General features: G+C 41.1%; 1 protein-coding gene across 5 annotated transcripts in view; it reads right to left on the bottom strand.

The window, feature by feature from the left end:
* Nucleotides 1-16,654, bottom strand: part of Fars2 (phenylalanyl-tRNA synthetase 2, mitochondrial) — a 416,134-nt gene extending 399,480 nt beyond the window's left edge. For 2 of the 5 annotated variants that reach the window (XM_060372573.1, XM_060372571.1), the window contains exons 1-2: nt 16,496-16,640; nt 3,093-3,236 (exon numbers count right to left, since the gene is read on the bottom strand). The gene's annotated coding sequence lies outside the window, so the exon portion shown is untranslated. Of the gene's footprint in view, nt 1-3,092; nt 3,237-16,495 lie in introns of all 5 variants that reach the window. The other 3 variants (XM_060372570.1, XM_060372574.1, XM_060372572.1) reach the window with 2 other exon arrangements.
* Between the last annotated feature and the right edge of the window lie 41 nt (nt 16,655-16,695).

Here is a 16,695-nt window from a genome sequence, read left to right as displayed (position 1 = left end):
GAGGTGAAAAGCTCTCAGACTTTAGAAGACCATGCTGATTACAAAGTTTAAACTCTGCAATCCCTCCATGCCTGTGAGGGGGTCTCTGCAGGCATCTAGGCAGGGGCACAAACCCTGGAAGAGAAAACACAGTGCAGACTGCAGACCAACTTGGTCAACCTGGATCAGACTTTGGGGCGTCTAATGCTATGCAGTTCATTGTCTGCATATTTAAAACACAGTACAATTTGGTTCAAGGTTTCTAGAAAACTATCAGTCCAATTCCAGGTGCTCAATAAAGCTGAAGGCGTAAACTCTTTCAAAGTACATGTGACCTTGAGGGTGAGTTCTATAGCTAAAAGGCCGAGAATCTAGTGTAGTCTCTGACTGATAGCACAGAGATCAGCAGGCCACAAAGTACATGTAAAGGTCTGGGAGGGAAGAGTCTGTGATAATCATTCTGGGAAATTAGGATGAGGTCTGCCTCTATAGCAAAAGGTGGGTGAGGTCTGTCTCTGCAGATAACAAACAGATCACCAGGTCATTAACAATCCTCTCTCAGCTTTCTGAATGAAATGCAAGTATTTTATTTTGATCCTCTACATGAGGAGATACCCCGGGATGACGTTCTCTTAGTGCTTCTGTGAGTACAGGGACCTGTATGCCTCCAACATCTATAAACCCAGGAGCTTTAGATACCTTTAACACTGTTACATGTCCAGATATGTGCTTACTCAGTACCTGAGTGTGACTGCAAAGATGCCTGTGGACAATGTTAGCATTAAAATCAACAGATTATTGCAGTCTATTTTAGGATAAAGCCCAAAAAGAGAAGAGACCACATTCTAAAACTTCCCAGTCCTGCTTAACAGCTTTACCTTGAAGCTTTCTCCTCTCACTAGACCTTTCTTCCATCTCAGAGAGGAAGAGTCTGAATTCTTCTGTATGAGTTCTATTTGCTGTATGAAACCTGCTCTAATTGTGTCATGTCTGTTCGTGGTAACTGCTATCATGTAATCATCATTGAAAAAGCATAGACTGAGAATTCTTAAGGATTTTTTTTGTTTTGAGAATTCATCTTTCATTTTTATACAATCTTAAAGCTTTTTATTAATTTTTTACTAATTTTAACATTTATTTACCTTAGATGTAGTTTTAAAACTCTGATTAATTATAAATTAAAATTTCAGTTTTTTCTTTAGATGTTTTAAAGCTTAACTTAAAGTAGGCTATCCATTTGTGAACTTAAAAAAAAAAAAACAGATTAGGGAAAGCCTGCCCTGCTTCCCAAGGTGGTGATCCTTATCCAAGTAACTGGGGGTCTGAATAAAAGGAATCATATTCTCATCTCTCTCTCTCTTTCTCTTTTTCTCTCTCTTCCCTTCCTCTCCCTTCTTGACCCCTCAAATTCCTCCTCTCTCCTTCCTCTTTTTCAGGCTGGGATAACAATCTATCCTGACTCTGGAACAGAACTTAAACTACCAGTTTAAGGTGGGAGTGGGAAACCATACATGACAAAAACTCACACCACTGCCTCTCCTGGTTCTTAGGTCTTTGAACTTAAATTAGGGCTTAAAAGATTAGTTCTTTGGGAACTAAAGATTTGACTCAGTGGTTAAAAGCTTGCTGCTCTTACAGAGGAGCAGAGTTCAGTTCCCAGTACCCATATCAGGTAGCTCACAATCGCTCTAGCACCTAGATATCTGATATGCTCTTTCACCTTTTAGGTAGATAGGAGACAGTTTTTAATTTATGTGGAAAAAAACTAAACCATAAAAATACGCACCCAGATCTCCCAGCTCCATTTACAAGAACTCTGAGGTTCTATGGTCTCTGTCTCTCTGCCTCATTAACTGAAGTTTCTGGCAGCAGGTCGTCATGTCCCTGATTCACTACAGTACCATCCTCAGCCCAAGCCACCTAGAAGATCCCACTTGCACCTTCATTCAGGAGGCAGCCCCGTGCCCTGATCAGACTGTAGAAAGGAGAGCTACGCGGACAGCTCCAGCCTTTGTCCTAAGTGTGTGCAAGTCCTCCTGAGCATGACAGAAGACATCACCCTTTTCTCGGCTCCGAGAGAGAGCTAAGCTACCCAGGTATTTCCCTTCTTGTCGAATTGTTTTAGGGGAAGAAAACAAAACCTCTGCTAGAAAGTGTTTAGTAATGAAAACAAGAATGTCACATTTCTTACCAAATAAGGAATCAAATGCAAAACAAACAAACAAAAAACCAAAAAGCATGTCATGACAGTCAGTTTTGTGCTGGTTTTAGTTTGGGATTTTTAACCTTATTGGGCTAAAGATGTAAAGTAAATTTACAGAACCCAACAAGGGTAAAGAACTGTAAATGATAATGCTAAAGAATGTACTTTAAATGTACACATCAAAACATTCCCAGAGCACAGACTCTCTGTCTGAACATATTTCATTAATTAAAATTCAGTTTCTTTAAGTAAAATGTCCATAACATGGACATTCTGAATAAAGTATCAGATTACTATGGTGCCATGGTGCCCATTGTTTCAGAAGGTTGGTAACCCCAACCATAAAATTATTTTCATTGTTACTTCATAACTGTAACTTTGATACTGTTAAAAGTCGTAATGTAAATATTTGTGTTTTCTGACAGACATAGGTGACCTCTGTGAAATGATTGTTCAAGCCCCAAAGGGGTTGCAACCCACAGACTGAGAGTCATTGCTCTACAGTGTCCCTGAAGGTAAGGAGAGGACAGACAATTTCACTTAATTTTAGACTGAAGAGAGCAGGCAAAGTCAAAGCGGCTGTGGACCACACAAGCTGGGGATTAGCAAGGCTCACTGTGGACTTCCGGGGTGATATTCAGTCCTGCATTTCAAGATAGTGAGGTAACTGCAAGTGTCAACAGCTAATGTCTCTGTGAGGTATGATTTGGATAAAGAGGAGATGGACTATACTTTAAAGAAAGAAATGCTTTAGATAACTAATGTATAGCTTAAGCAGAACTGTATCAGGACAACAACTCACTAATACTTTTTTCTCAACACTTCCCTCATTTACTGAAGTAGGATATTGGAAACAGGCCTATGCTCCCTGACTCATTACATCCCAGTAAAGCCATGCACAATAACTGACCTTCACTCTCAGCTGGATGTGCTATGGAATGACCTGGGAGACACCAGCTGACCCCGTCTGGAAGGGTGTTTCCAGAAAGGCTTAACTGAGAGGAGGGAAGATCCACCAGGAATCCAGGTACCACTTCATGGCTGGGACCCAGAACTAGGAAAAAGGAGGAAAGAAGAAGGCAGGCTGAAGACTAGCATTCATCTCTTCTGTTGCCTGACTGCACATGCAACATGACCAGCTGCCTAGTACTCCGGCTACCATGACATCGCTGAAGAAATAAACCATAACCTCTCAATCTAAATATAAACCAATATAAACCTTTAACCTCTTTTTTTTTTTCTTGGAGGTGGGAGGGTCAGGTATTTTGTCACAGTATTGAAAAAATAACTAATAGACCATGACAAGTTTAAATTAACAAATTCTGAAACCCCCTAAGCAACAGTGTACTTTAGCTCAGCAACATAGCACACTGTAGCACATATGTCTCTCTCTCCTGTTAACAACAGGGCTGACTGGGAGAAGATGCTCACTGCCAACGCAGAGCAACCAAGGTCTTCCCACACATTACTGGCCCTGCAGAGATTCAAAATCAAAATTCTAAGTACACACTGCTATGGATTCAACTCTACATGAATGTATATTGCTTTTGTACCACAGTAAATTCCACATAATCAAAACTCACCCATCCTAAATCATAAACTACCATTACTTGAAAAATATATATAATTCACTAGCAAATATTTTCTGTCAGTGCTCAGGGCCTCATGCAAGCACTTAACACTAAGGATACATTCTAAGCTGCACCATTAGCTACAACCTCGCCTATTTGCACTTTTTTTATTTTGAAATAAGGGCCAAGTTGCTCCTGTTAATCAAGAACTTGTTAACAGGCTTAGGCAAGCCTGAAACTAACAATCTCCTGTTCCTGCCTATCAAGTACTGAAGACTACACACATGTGCTCCTAGACCCAGATTATTCTAAGATCTTTACTGTGCGTTAAAAACAGGACAAGCTAGCATCCATTGAGGAAACAGTACAGAGTACAAAAGAGGCTCTAATTTCAAAGACTGACCAATGTTTGCACAGCCAGATTCCCTAGTCTAGGCATGGGCAATCGTTGTGATTCCATCAGAGACGCATATCCTGGACAGTACTAAGACCATCTGTCTTTAACTTTTTCTAAACAGCAGATTAAGTATGAAGCTATTTTAAAAATCCATGTCAAGGCACAAGCTCCAGTGACTCTGATAAGATTGTGGGACATGCATTTCCTGACAGTAATTTTACAAACGTCCAATGACTGTAATGTGCAGCCAGGGTCAACCACTGCTTTCAACCATCAGTTTACAAATTTCCAAGTGTGAAGACCCAAGATGCCTCAAACTGTTCGATTCAGCTTTGGAATTCATGAAATACCTAGTACTCTACTCATAAAATGTTCTGCTGTATGTTTCAAAAGCTATTTCTGCAGTTCAAACTGCAACTAGTACATAACGGCAATTTAGGAGGCCATGCCCACTGTTAGGTTTTTCAAGTATCTAGATTTCTACACAGTGCTATTTTAAATACAAATACTATACCATATGAAATTTTGTTATAAGCTAAATTTTGAGATGAGTCAAAACATTATTTAATTGAAAAGAATCACAATATTTTGTAAGGAAGTTGTCTGGATGTGCTGTGGCTTGGAGAAGACACCAGGAACCAAGGCAACTCTTATAAAAAGAAATCACTTAACTAGAAGCTTGCTTACAGTTTCAGAGGGTGAGTCTGTCATCACCATGGCAGGAAGCATTATGGCACACAAGTATGGTGCCGGATCAGTAGCTGAGAGCTACATCTGAACCACAGGTAGACAGGGGAGAGACAGACAGACAGAAAGAGAGACAGACCAACAGAAACACTGGGCCTACTGTGAGTTTTTGAAACACCTACTCACACATTTCCTCCAACAAGGCCACACCTCCTAATCTTTCTATTATTTCCAAACAGTTCCATATAGCCTATGGAGGCTACTCATTTTGAAAGCACCACAGAAGTGAAAAGCACTGGGGACACAAAAATTCACATGATCCCTTCTCGCTGTATAAAAGGAGTGAGACTCACCCTTGCTCCAAAACAGGTGAGAAGCCAGTATGGCAACCAACTGAGCTGGCAAGGCCAGGATCTTTTTGTTTTCTTTTGTTTTTTGAGACAGGATTTTGTTCGTGTGTGTAGTCCTGGCTGTCCTGGAACTTGCTCTGTAGACCAGACTGGCCTAAAACTCCCAGATTCACCTGCTTCTGCCTCCCAAGGGCCACCATTGCAAGCCAGGAATCTTTTAAATCTCATATCTTTCTACTAAAAGTTGCAGGGCTTAAACATGGCTAGGGGAGAAAAGAGGAGTAGGGGGAGGGCAAGAACCTCATACCAAAGTAGCAAAAAAAAAAAAAAAAAAAGGCTAGGAAGGATCCTCACCAAAATATAAAACCACAGCTCCACTCTCACCCATCACTGAAGGAGCAGGCTCACCACATGCTGACTTCATGCAGTGATGAAATGATGATCACACTCACACTCACACTCACTCACTGTAGTCACACTCACTCACTGTAGGCACACTCACTCACTGTAGGCACACTCACTCACTGTAGGCACACTCACTCACTGTAGGCACACTCACTCACTGTAGGCACACTCACTCACTGTAGGCACACTCACTCACTGTAGGCACACTCACTCACTGTAGGCACACTCACTCACTGTAGGCACACTCACTCACTGTAGGCACACTCACACTCACACACTGTAGGCACACTCACTCACTGTAGGCACACTCACTCACTGTAGGCACACTCACTCACTGTAGGCACACTCACACTCACACTCACTCACTGTAGGCACACTCACTCACTGTAGGCACACTCACACTCACACTCACTCACTGTAGGCACACTCACTCACTGTAGGCACACTCACTCACTGTAGGCACACTCACTCACTGTAGGCACACTCACTCACTGTAGGCACACTCACACTCACACTCACTCACTGTAGGCACACTCACTCACTGTAGGCACACTCACACTCACACTCACTCACTGTAGGCACACTCACTCACTGTAGGCACACTCACTCACTGTAGGCACACTCACTCACTGTAGGCACACTCACTCACTGTAGGCACACTCACTCACTGTAGGCACACTCACTCACTGTAGGCACACTCACTCACTGTAGGCACACTCACACTCACACTCACTCACTGTAGGCACACTCACTCACTGTAGGCACACTCACTCACTGTAGGCACACTCACTCACTGTAGGCACACTCACTCACTGTAGGCACACTCACTCACTGTAGGCACACTCACTCACTGTAGGCACACTCACTCACTGTAGGCACACTCACTCACTGTAGGCACACTCACACTCACACTCACTCACTGTAGGCACACTCACTCACTGTAGGCACACTCACTCACTGTAGGCACACTCACTCACTGTAGGCACACTCACTCACTGTAGGCACACTCACTCACTGTAGGCACACTCACTCACTGTAGGCACACTCACTCACTGTAGGCACGCTCACTCACTGTAGGCACGCTCACTCACTGTAGGCACGCTCACTCACTGTAGGCACGCTCACTCACTGTAGGCACGCTCACTCACTGTAGGCACGCTCACTCACTGTAGGCACGCTCACTCACTGTAGGCACGCTCACTCACTGTAGGCACACTCACTCACTGTAGGCACACTCACACTCACACTCACTCACTGTAGGCACACTCACTCACTGTAGGCACACTCACTCACACTCACACTCACTCACTGTAGGCACACTCACACTCACACTCACTCACTGTAGGCACACTCACACTCACACTCACTCACTGTAGGCACACTCACTCACTGTAGGCACACTCACTCACTGTAGGCACACTCACACTCACACTCACTCACTGTAGGCACACTCACTCACACTCACTCACACTCACACTCACTCACTGTAGGCACACTCACTCACTGTAGGCACACTCACTCACTGTAGGCACACTCACACTCACACTCACTCACTGTAGGCACACTCACTCACTGTAGGCACACTCACTCACTGTAGGCACGCTCACTCACTGTAGGCACGCTCACTCACTGTAGGCACGCTCACTCACTGTAGGCACACTCACTCACTGTAGGCACACTCACTCACTGTAGGCACACTCACTCACTGTAGGCACACTCACACTCACACTCACTCACTGTAGGCACACTCACTCACTGTAGGCACACTCACACTCACACTCACTCACTGTAGGCACACTCACTCACACTCACTCACACTCACACTCACTCACTGTGGGCACACTCACTCATTCACACCAACTCTAATTTTTTAAACACAGAACCAAAGAGAATGAAGAATAGCCAGCTCTAGGACAACAAAGAGATTGGAAATGAATGCTCACCCTAGGTAGGAGGATGGAAACAAACAAAAAAAAAAAAAAAAAAAAAAAAGCAGTAAATATAAACTATTTCTTCTGTTTTCAAGGGTGCTCTCACACTTGACACTATCAAATCAAATGCAACCTGAAAGCATATAGAAAATGCAAACATATCAGAATCAAACAGTCTCCAGGTCAAATATCAGTATCACCTATTTATTGATTCCTGTTGCTACTATTTAAAGGCCCTAAACTTTAGGATGGGTTTTGGGTTTTATTTCTGCCATCTGGTTTATTCACCTAGTATGAGAGCAAGTCTTTGTCAGATTCCTTTGTCAATGCCCAGTAAGCAACTAAATCTTGCAAAGATCCTAACAATTGTCAGTAACTATCAGGAAAATTTCTACCTGAGGCTTTAAGCCATCTTACACTGACATGTAATCATTTGCCACTGATGCATCGGGAGTATGAAGCACCCTGAGTTAGACACCCTGAGTCATCCCAGGAAATACAACATTAGGCCCCTTCCAACAAAGCCCATGCTGCAAAGCTGCAAGGGAAAAGCCTAGTAAAGTCTATAAATGTCATGCTGCCCAGTGCTAGCAGAAACGTTTGGTTACTCTCTGATGTTTTTGTAATGGTTCATATCTGTCTCACAGAAGCCCCAACAATGAGACTGTGATTAGACCTAATTACAGAGCTGTAATTACTATATTAAATGAAATGATGGAAGTAGAACACTGCCCCCCAATACCTGAGTATGACCAGCTGATCATGCACAAAGTGATTCAGCCCTAAAGCAAAGAGTCACTTTTACTGAATCTGAACACCTGCCCCCACTGACCACAAAAACACAGCAATTTGGAGATCCGAAATCCTACAGGCCATCAAATAACTGTACTTTGAAAGGCCTTGGATGAGCCCTTTCAAGTCTCTAGGCAAAGCATGGCAATGGTACGGATATAGCCATTCTCTGAAGAATTAAAGACAAGATAAGCCAGTTTAGACACTAACTCAAAGTTCTTGAAATTTTTCTCTCTTTGCAAACAAAATAAATTATGGCCTTGCCCTAGGAGAGTGGAGACCTGATTTCAGAAGGCCTTTGGACACAAAGCTTTGCAGATTAGCAGTCTGTAACTGTTAAGAATAATTCCAGGATCAAACTAATGACCGTGCCTGTGTCTCTAACACAGCTGAGGTACATGCCATTGTCCTGACATAATTATTAAGACACTCACTTTCGGGCTGGAGTGATGGCTCAGAGGTTACGAACACTCACTGTTCTTCCAAAGGTCCTGAGTTCAATTCCCAGCAACCACATGGTGGCTCATAACCATCTATAGTAAGATCTGGTGTGTGGGCAGAATGTTGTATAAATAATAAATAAATCTTAAAAAAAAAAAAGACACTCACTTTCATTGCTCTCAAGTGTCTTGAGTTAGAAAATGAATAACGTCATCACCCAAATGCTAAGTGAATCACCCAAAACAAAACAAAAAGTCTGCACAGTTGTGAAACACAAAACAAAACTCTAACCCCCTTTTCTTCCTTATATGGCCTTTCCAGTGTTTATCACAAAAACATACAACCCTCCCTAGGTACAGTAGAACTAATACCAATCTAAGATTATATCATGATGAAACTGAAAAATGTATTGGACAGTATCTCCACTGTGAGTCAGTAACAGTATCAATAACTCATGAGACTCTTTCAAAAGCAAACATGATTCCAGATACAATTTTAATGGTGTACCCAGCACAGTCATCTACTAAAGGCTCATTTCCATGCTTCCAGCGTAATCCATGAACATAAGGCAACAATTTTATTTACCATAGACTATTCATTCCAAATTACTAAAATTGTGCCAATAAAGCAAGCTTTAAGATAACACAAATTTAAGAATAAAGCACCAGAACAGAAGTATTTAAAATATGCACCATTATTCTAAAAGAACTAACGTGATGCTTGTCCATCAATACACTCAGAGGCAATAATATCTACAATTAAACCCTGACCAAAAGGGAGCAGTGAACAAACTCTATGACATGGAGAAACATTGGCAACAAGAGATGTAAAGACTGTAAGCATCCTTTCTTTCATTCATCAAATGTTTCCTGAGCATCTACAAGATGTTATGATTTCAGTGATGAACAATACAGACATGGGCCTTTCCTCATGGAATTCACATACTGATATAAGAAATCAACACTGAGCCAGTATAAAAATGGAAAGATTCAAAATGAAGTTGCTTGTGTCCAGTCCCAACCAAAAAAAAAAAAAAAAATTAATAAAGCTGTTAAGTTTTTTTTAAGGACAGGACCTCAGGCCCATATGCCTGGTAACAAGAGCTATCTATTACAGGACACTGTCAGAACCACAACCTTATATAACACTGGCCATACAAGGCTCTGTATCCAATAACTGTCTGCTCAGGCTTGGACTGGCATCAACCATATTATTAATTTTCAAATACCTTTATGTAATCATAAAGGTTGTGGCAATACATTGTGGCAATGTATTATTTTAAAGCAACAATAAAACTTTCACTTACCCATAAAATTCTGTGTATCTCTTCAAGTCACCTCTGTTCCTCTCATAGTCATCTGCCTACCCATTCCCGTTAATATGCTCCTAACACCCAAAGCACAAACATTTGGCACTGCAAAGCTTCCTGCTTATTACCAATAAATATCATTATTCTTCAGCAAGCCTCTGTGACACCAATAACCAATCTCTAATATCACCCACAGGCCCATGTACTAAAAGGCTTGGTCCTCAGCAGACACTATTAGGTGACTGAACTACAATGAGGAGCTCAGTGGAAGGTATTGGGTCATTGGAATGTGTCTCTAAAAAGGATCAGAGGATACTAGTCTTCTCCTTCCTCTCTTGTTTTTATACTCCACCTTGTGCTCACTGTACTAGCTAATTTTATGTCAACTTGACACAAGCTAGAGTAATCAAGAGGAGGGGGCCTTAATTGAGAAAATACCTCCATAAGACCCTGCTATAAGCAAGCCTGTAGGCAATTTACTTAATTAGTGAATGATGTGGAAGGACCCAGCCCATTGTGTGTGGTGCCATCCTGGGCTGGTAGTCCTGGGTTCTGTAAGAAAGAAGGCTATGCAAGCCATGTGGAGCAAGCCAGTGATCAACACTCTGTGCTTCAGCTCCTGACTCCAGGTTCCTGTCTGACTTTCTTTGCTGGTTTCCTTCAGTAATAAACAGTGATGTGGACGCATAAGCCAAAAATAAACCCTTTCCTCCCCCAAGTTGCTTTGGTCATAGTGTTTCAACACAGCGGTAGTAACCCTAACTAAGACACTCACACTATGATCTGCCTCCACAGACTTGAAGCAAAGTCAGGAGGCAAAATAAATCTTTCCTCTTTATCATTGGATTGTTGCATGTATACTGTTTCAGTGACAAAAAGCTGACACAGGGAATCTTTGTCTCAAAAACTTCAGGAAAAGTGTGCTTGCTACATGCTAAACTTTCCCCAAGAGCACTACTTAACTTACTTTCCTCCAGGAATTATTACAAAGATAATTTTCCCAATAAAGTTATCCTCATTAACTAAAGGTAACTCTTACTACTGTCTGCCAGTATTACAGTAATCCATTTCACAAAAGGCAGGCATGCTCTTACTACTCCTAAATGTTATTAGTTAATTCATGATAACAAGTACACACACATAACAAGTTTACCAAACTAAATTGCTTCCACTGTGCTCAGCAAATAAATGTTTTAGTTAATAAGTTATAAAATATTAAATCACATAAACATATTCATTGTGATGGCAAAGACATCATGAACTCTATGTATGGACTCTCTGGTTAATCAGAGTCGCCAGTATAATTTCAAAGACATATTATCCTACTGAGAAATCAGTTACTATAATATCACAGAACCGTAGGCTAAAGGTTTAACTCAATGGTAGAGCACTTACTTGCCTTGAATACCCAGGTCCCGGGGTTTGATCCATAGTAGCAGAAATCAATGTGGAGAACTAAGTGTCAAGTACATTAAGGACCTGGGCTATTTCTCCAGTGCCTGACAAACATCAACAAGGTCAGCACTGAAGATTCCCCAGTGTTTTCTGAAAACAACCAACTGGTAGGCACAAACAGAAAGTGACAGCTCTTAGTCCTCACTCAAAAAAGCCAATCACAGCTTCAAATTTATCTTTAGAAAAATTTCTAAATTGTGATGCTGATAAACTGCCTCACAAAGCTCAAATAAGAGAAAATAAGGCAAAGGATTAAGAGCTGATACTTTTATTACAGCTAGTTTAATTAGTGCATTGTTCTCAAATACAAGAAACACCAAAACATAATAGTTATACTTAATAAGTAGAAATAAGAAGATGATGTAACAGAATATTACCCCTGTCAAGGAATTCCCACGTTGGTGGTGACTTTAGTGAAGAAAATATGGTTTCCTTCCAAAAGGAGAAATTAACTGGTTTAAAAATAAAAATTCTCTACAACTAACTGACTGACAATTTCATCATTGCTGCCCACAAGCCAGGGAACCTGATCACTAAAGAGGACAGGATAGATTTCCTTATTTGAAAAGATGCTCTACAAAGACATGTCTTTGAAAATCCCAAGAAGAAATGTCTGCATATCTGTCTGTCTGTCTCTCCCTCTCTCTTTCACACACATAAATACATACCCATACACACACACACACACACACACACACACACCACAAGAAGGCAACAAATCTTTTCCCTTTGAAATGTAAAATAATACCATAACGGACCAAAAATAAAACCAAAAAAAGGCATAAAAACACTTCAGAGTTTCAGTTAGTACTTACAGGATTTTCTGCACAGAGGAGTTAGCTTTACAAGTATGAGAGGATCCAGCCAAACTGAAATTCAAGTATGACTAAAATTTACCATTATCCAAAAACCAAACAACAACAACAAAAAAAATCGAGAGCTGGTAAGATAGCTAAACAGGTAAGAGAGCCTGCTGCCAAGCTGAACAGCCTAAGATCAAGCTTGGGACCTACCTGGAGAAGGAGAGTACCAACTGTGCATAGCATGGCACACAAGATTGAGAGAGAGAGAGAGAAATCAGGCCACACCTTTAGTCCCTGCACTCAGGAAACAGAGGCAAATGGATCTCTGAGTTCAAAGCCAGTCTAGTTTTCAGAGCAATTTCCAGGACAGCCAGTGCTACCCAGTAAAATATCCTGTGTCCAAAAAAGATAAAAGGAAAAAAAAAAAAAAGACAGAGCGAGAAATCAATTCAATTTCAAATTCCTGAAGCTGGCACAGAAGACTATGTATATGAAGTAAGGTAGCAAACGGTATAGCTGGACAGATCCATCCTCAACCAACAGCCTCTACAGCCCATTTTCCAACTGTCTGATGCTACTCTCTCAGCTTGTTTCTCCTCAGAGGAAAAAATTATTCCCTCAGTTCATGAAATAATAGACGGAGATCACATGAGAGTTCAGATCACCTTGAGTCTTCCCACTGGATGCCCTTACCTTCAGCTCTGGAAAGAATCTCTCATCCCTACCAGTCTCCAAGCTATACTTATATGCTCTCCCTCAAGAGGGTCTTCCACTCTCCTCAAGATAAAAAGGAAAGCTTCCTCATCTAAGAAGGAACTTCCACACCAACATATCCAAATCCTCTGCTCTCAATTCAGCTCAAATCTGAATCTTCTCAAGCCAACTTGAACATTATCCCCACCTTAAAGACCCTAATTCTTAGGGCTCAAGGTTTCTATTCCCTAACAATATCTGGTGCCCAGGGAATGCAGTCCTGGATGTAATGTAGGCATCAAGGATAGACATGACCTCTCCCTGCATTTAGACCAAATATTACATGACCATCCCTTTGTGCTTTCTAACCCATATCACCATTACCTACAAATGCATTCAAAGTATATATCCCCAGAAACATGACCTCAAGCCCTAACTCATTACAAGAAGCAGGCTAGACAGCTTCCTGCTAAATACATAGATAAAGAACAAAGCTTGGAATGCTCCTGTCGTACAAAGTTTGAAGTCTCTGGATAGAACAAGTCTGCCAGTACATTGTTAACAAATTCCATTCCACTAGGTCAACCAGCACATTCTACTTGCTGGTACACAGGGGAAGAAGATGACTTAGTTCATAAAGAGGAAATACCAGTAAAATGAAGCTGTCTCCTGCAGTCTGACAAAAAAAAAAAAAAAAAAAAAAAAAACCCTACTTCTCACACTCAGCTATTCTAAATCACAGAAAGATGTCTACATAAATTGTGTCCATCCTGCTCCTATGCCTAAAACAGGAACTACAATGTCAAACTTCCCACACTCACAGACATTTTCCAACTGTCTTCTATGAGGCACCCTCACTCAGGTCAGAGCCTTGAGCTCTGGTGGTGCATACCTATAATTCAGCACACAGACACAGGCAGAAGGATATTTGCATGTTTGGGGAAAGGATGTTTGTAGAAGAATTTTAATTCTCTGGCAGGAGATCACATCCAAAGACTTTCCAGGTCTGTGTGATCCAGCTAGAATGCAGACATGCCTTTACTTCTAGGACAGAGGCAAGCAGGTCTCTGAGTTCAAGGCCAGTCAGGTATGGTACACGTTTCAGGTAAACAGAAGTTTAGATCTAGGTGTGGTGGTATAAGCCTTTAATCCCAGCACTCAGGACACAGAAGCATGCACACCTCTGAGTTCCGGTTGGTTCTCTTTGGTTAGTTCGGTTGAGTCAGGGAGTTTAGAGGCAGTGCATTGGATTGAGTTCATGGCAGTTCAGTTTGTGGAACTCAGAGGCAGTATTACAGGGAGAGTTTTACAGAGACAGGTTAAAGGGAGAACAAGCTAAACAGACAGACAGACAGGTTAAAAACAGAACAAGACAGAAAATGAGAAGGAGCCAGAAAATTAGAACTGATTGCTAGAATTAGTTTGAGGCCAAGCAGAGCAATTCAGTCAGAAGCTGACAGAAGCCAGTTTGAATCAGGCAGCTTGGAGAGTTGTTTAAGACAGAACAACTGAGTTTAACCAGCCAGCCTCAAAAACAAAATGGCATGAAAATCAGGCAACATATTCAAAACTAAACAATGTAAGTGCTAGAATTCTAACATCAGTATGATCTGAAAGCATTTACAGAAAATAGAAACAGCACTGAAGATGTCACTTGTGGCAACATAATCAAGCAGGTGGCAACATAATCAAGAAGTCAATAGCTTGCAACTTGGTTATTTAATTGGTTTTAGGGCATCTGGAATAATTTTTTTTTAACAAAGTATTTTTTCAATTTATTTATTTATTTATTTACTTAGTTACTTATACAGCATCTTGCCTGCATGTGTGCCTATGCACCAGAAGAGGGCACCAGATCTCACTAGATGTTTATGAGCCACCATGTGGTTGCTGGGAATTGAACTCAGGACCTTTGGAAGATAGGGCAATGTTCTTAATCTCTGAGCCACTTCTCCAGCCCCATCTGGAATAATTTTAATTACTGTGATTAAACTCTACAAAAGATGAGTCTGTTGTGTCCATTGGTGGTACTCACTTCAAATCAACAGCATCTAACAAACTTTACTTAAGACTAAGAAGCTATCAGTTTCCTAATCACAACCACTCGTTGAAGTGACAGATCTACTCCCCAAACTATTTAACTTTGCACATTCTGTAAGCTGCATTTGATCAGAACAAAGATAAGATATTAAGATACATTACTGTACACATTAGTAATTATTACCTTTGTAATTTGGCATAAAACATATAGAACAATTATCCTTTCACTTTCAAGATAAATGTGAAATTCAGAAAAAGTGTATTTCCCATTCTTTTTGACAAATCAAAACAATTTAATCATTTTTTTCCTCTCATTGTGGTAATTTTCTCTATCTGTAACTTGCAATGCATAGTTTTTCCCGGTTCCCTATATCAATAGCCTCAAGAGAGCACAGCTCTCCTCTTACTCTGTAACAACGTGAAAATCTACCTTACAATCAGATATTCAAGAAATTACAAAGATAATCTCAAAATATTAACGGGTTTCCTTAAACCTGAGTCAATGACCCGACCAAACAGCAAGGGAGCAATAGTGAGACAAGTCCCGTTACTGTTTATTAAAAAATTCAATTAAAAACTTAAAAACCTGTTTTTATTAGGACAAAATCAGACAGAGGGCTTAAGAGTATTTTTATAAAAGAACTGTATCGTCAGTATCTTTAAAGGCCACTATAGGTATATTTAGATGCAGGGACAACAGATTGCAAACACACTAAAGAAATTATGTCCTGCATTTATATTTCTAAAAATAAAAGTTGCTTCACATAGAATATACACCCTTTCAAAATTAGATACAACAAAACAGATGATAATATATACTTTAATCTCAGTCTTATCATCAAAATTACTCTTTGCTATGTTTGGGGGCGGGCAATACGAAAGGAATGGCTCATTGCAATGTCATTATATAAAACAAGATTACAAAACTAACACTGATGCTTTCAAAACACGATAAAGAGGATTAGCTGACTCTTCTCTTCGCGCAGTCCTAAAATGAAGGACCAGAGCAGGAAACTTAACTACTTTAGCAAGATGATCCATAAAAGCTGAATTCTGTGAAAAACCCGCTTTTCGCCTTGGGTCTGAAAAGATGCCTCGGAAATCCCCAAAGTCCTAAGGGTTCCCTAATTAATAGTGACAGACTTTTATCATTTTTTTACGCGCTTCAAAACTGTGCTTTTAAAAGTAAAAAAAGAGGTGCACGGTGTCCCAAGCCTGTAATCCCAGCTGCGACCATGAGCTCAACGACAGTCTGGACCCTGTCTCAAAAAAAAAAAAAAAAGAGAGAGAGAGAGAAAGAAAAAAGAAAAAGAAAAAAGTAAACAAAAACATTCTAGCTCCTCAATGAAGATCCCGGAAATAGGAAGTCATAGCCAAACGCAAAGTGCACAACAACCGGCTATCTGTCACCCCTCCGCTGCAGTAAGGCCAGCACTCACCCAGCGTTCACCGGGCTTTTTCGAAGTCAGCAGCGCGGGCACAGCATAGCTCTGAAGTTACTGAGCTTAACCTCCCACTACCCAGACGCCGCGAGGGCTGGGCGCCGCCATCTTGACAGGAAAAGGCCCGGGCCTAAGGTCCCTGCGCTCGCCCAGAGAGAAGCCCGTACTCCAGGAACTCGCCAACTAGTTAGCGCCTC

The sequence above is a fragment of the Meriones unguiculatus genome, chromosome 19 (genome assembly GCF_030254825.1).
Source record: "Meriones unguiculatus strain TT.TT164.6M chromosome 19, Bangor_MerUng_6.1, whole genome shotgun sequence".
NCBI lineage: Eukaryota > Metazoa > Chordata > Mammalia > Rodentia > Muridae > Meriones > Meriones unguiculatus.
The sequence above is the reverse complement of the archived record's forward strand: the minus strand, read 5'-3'. Positions and strand labels throughout refer to the sequence as shown.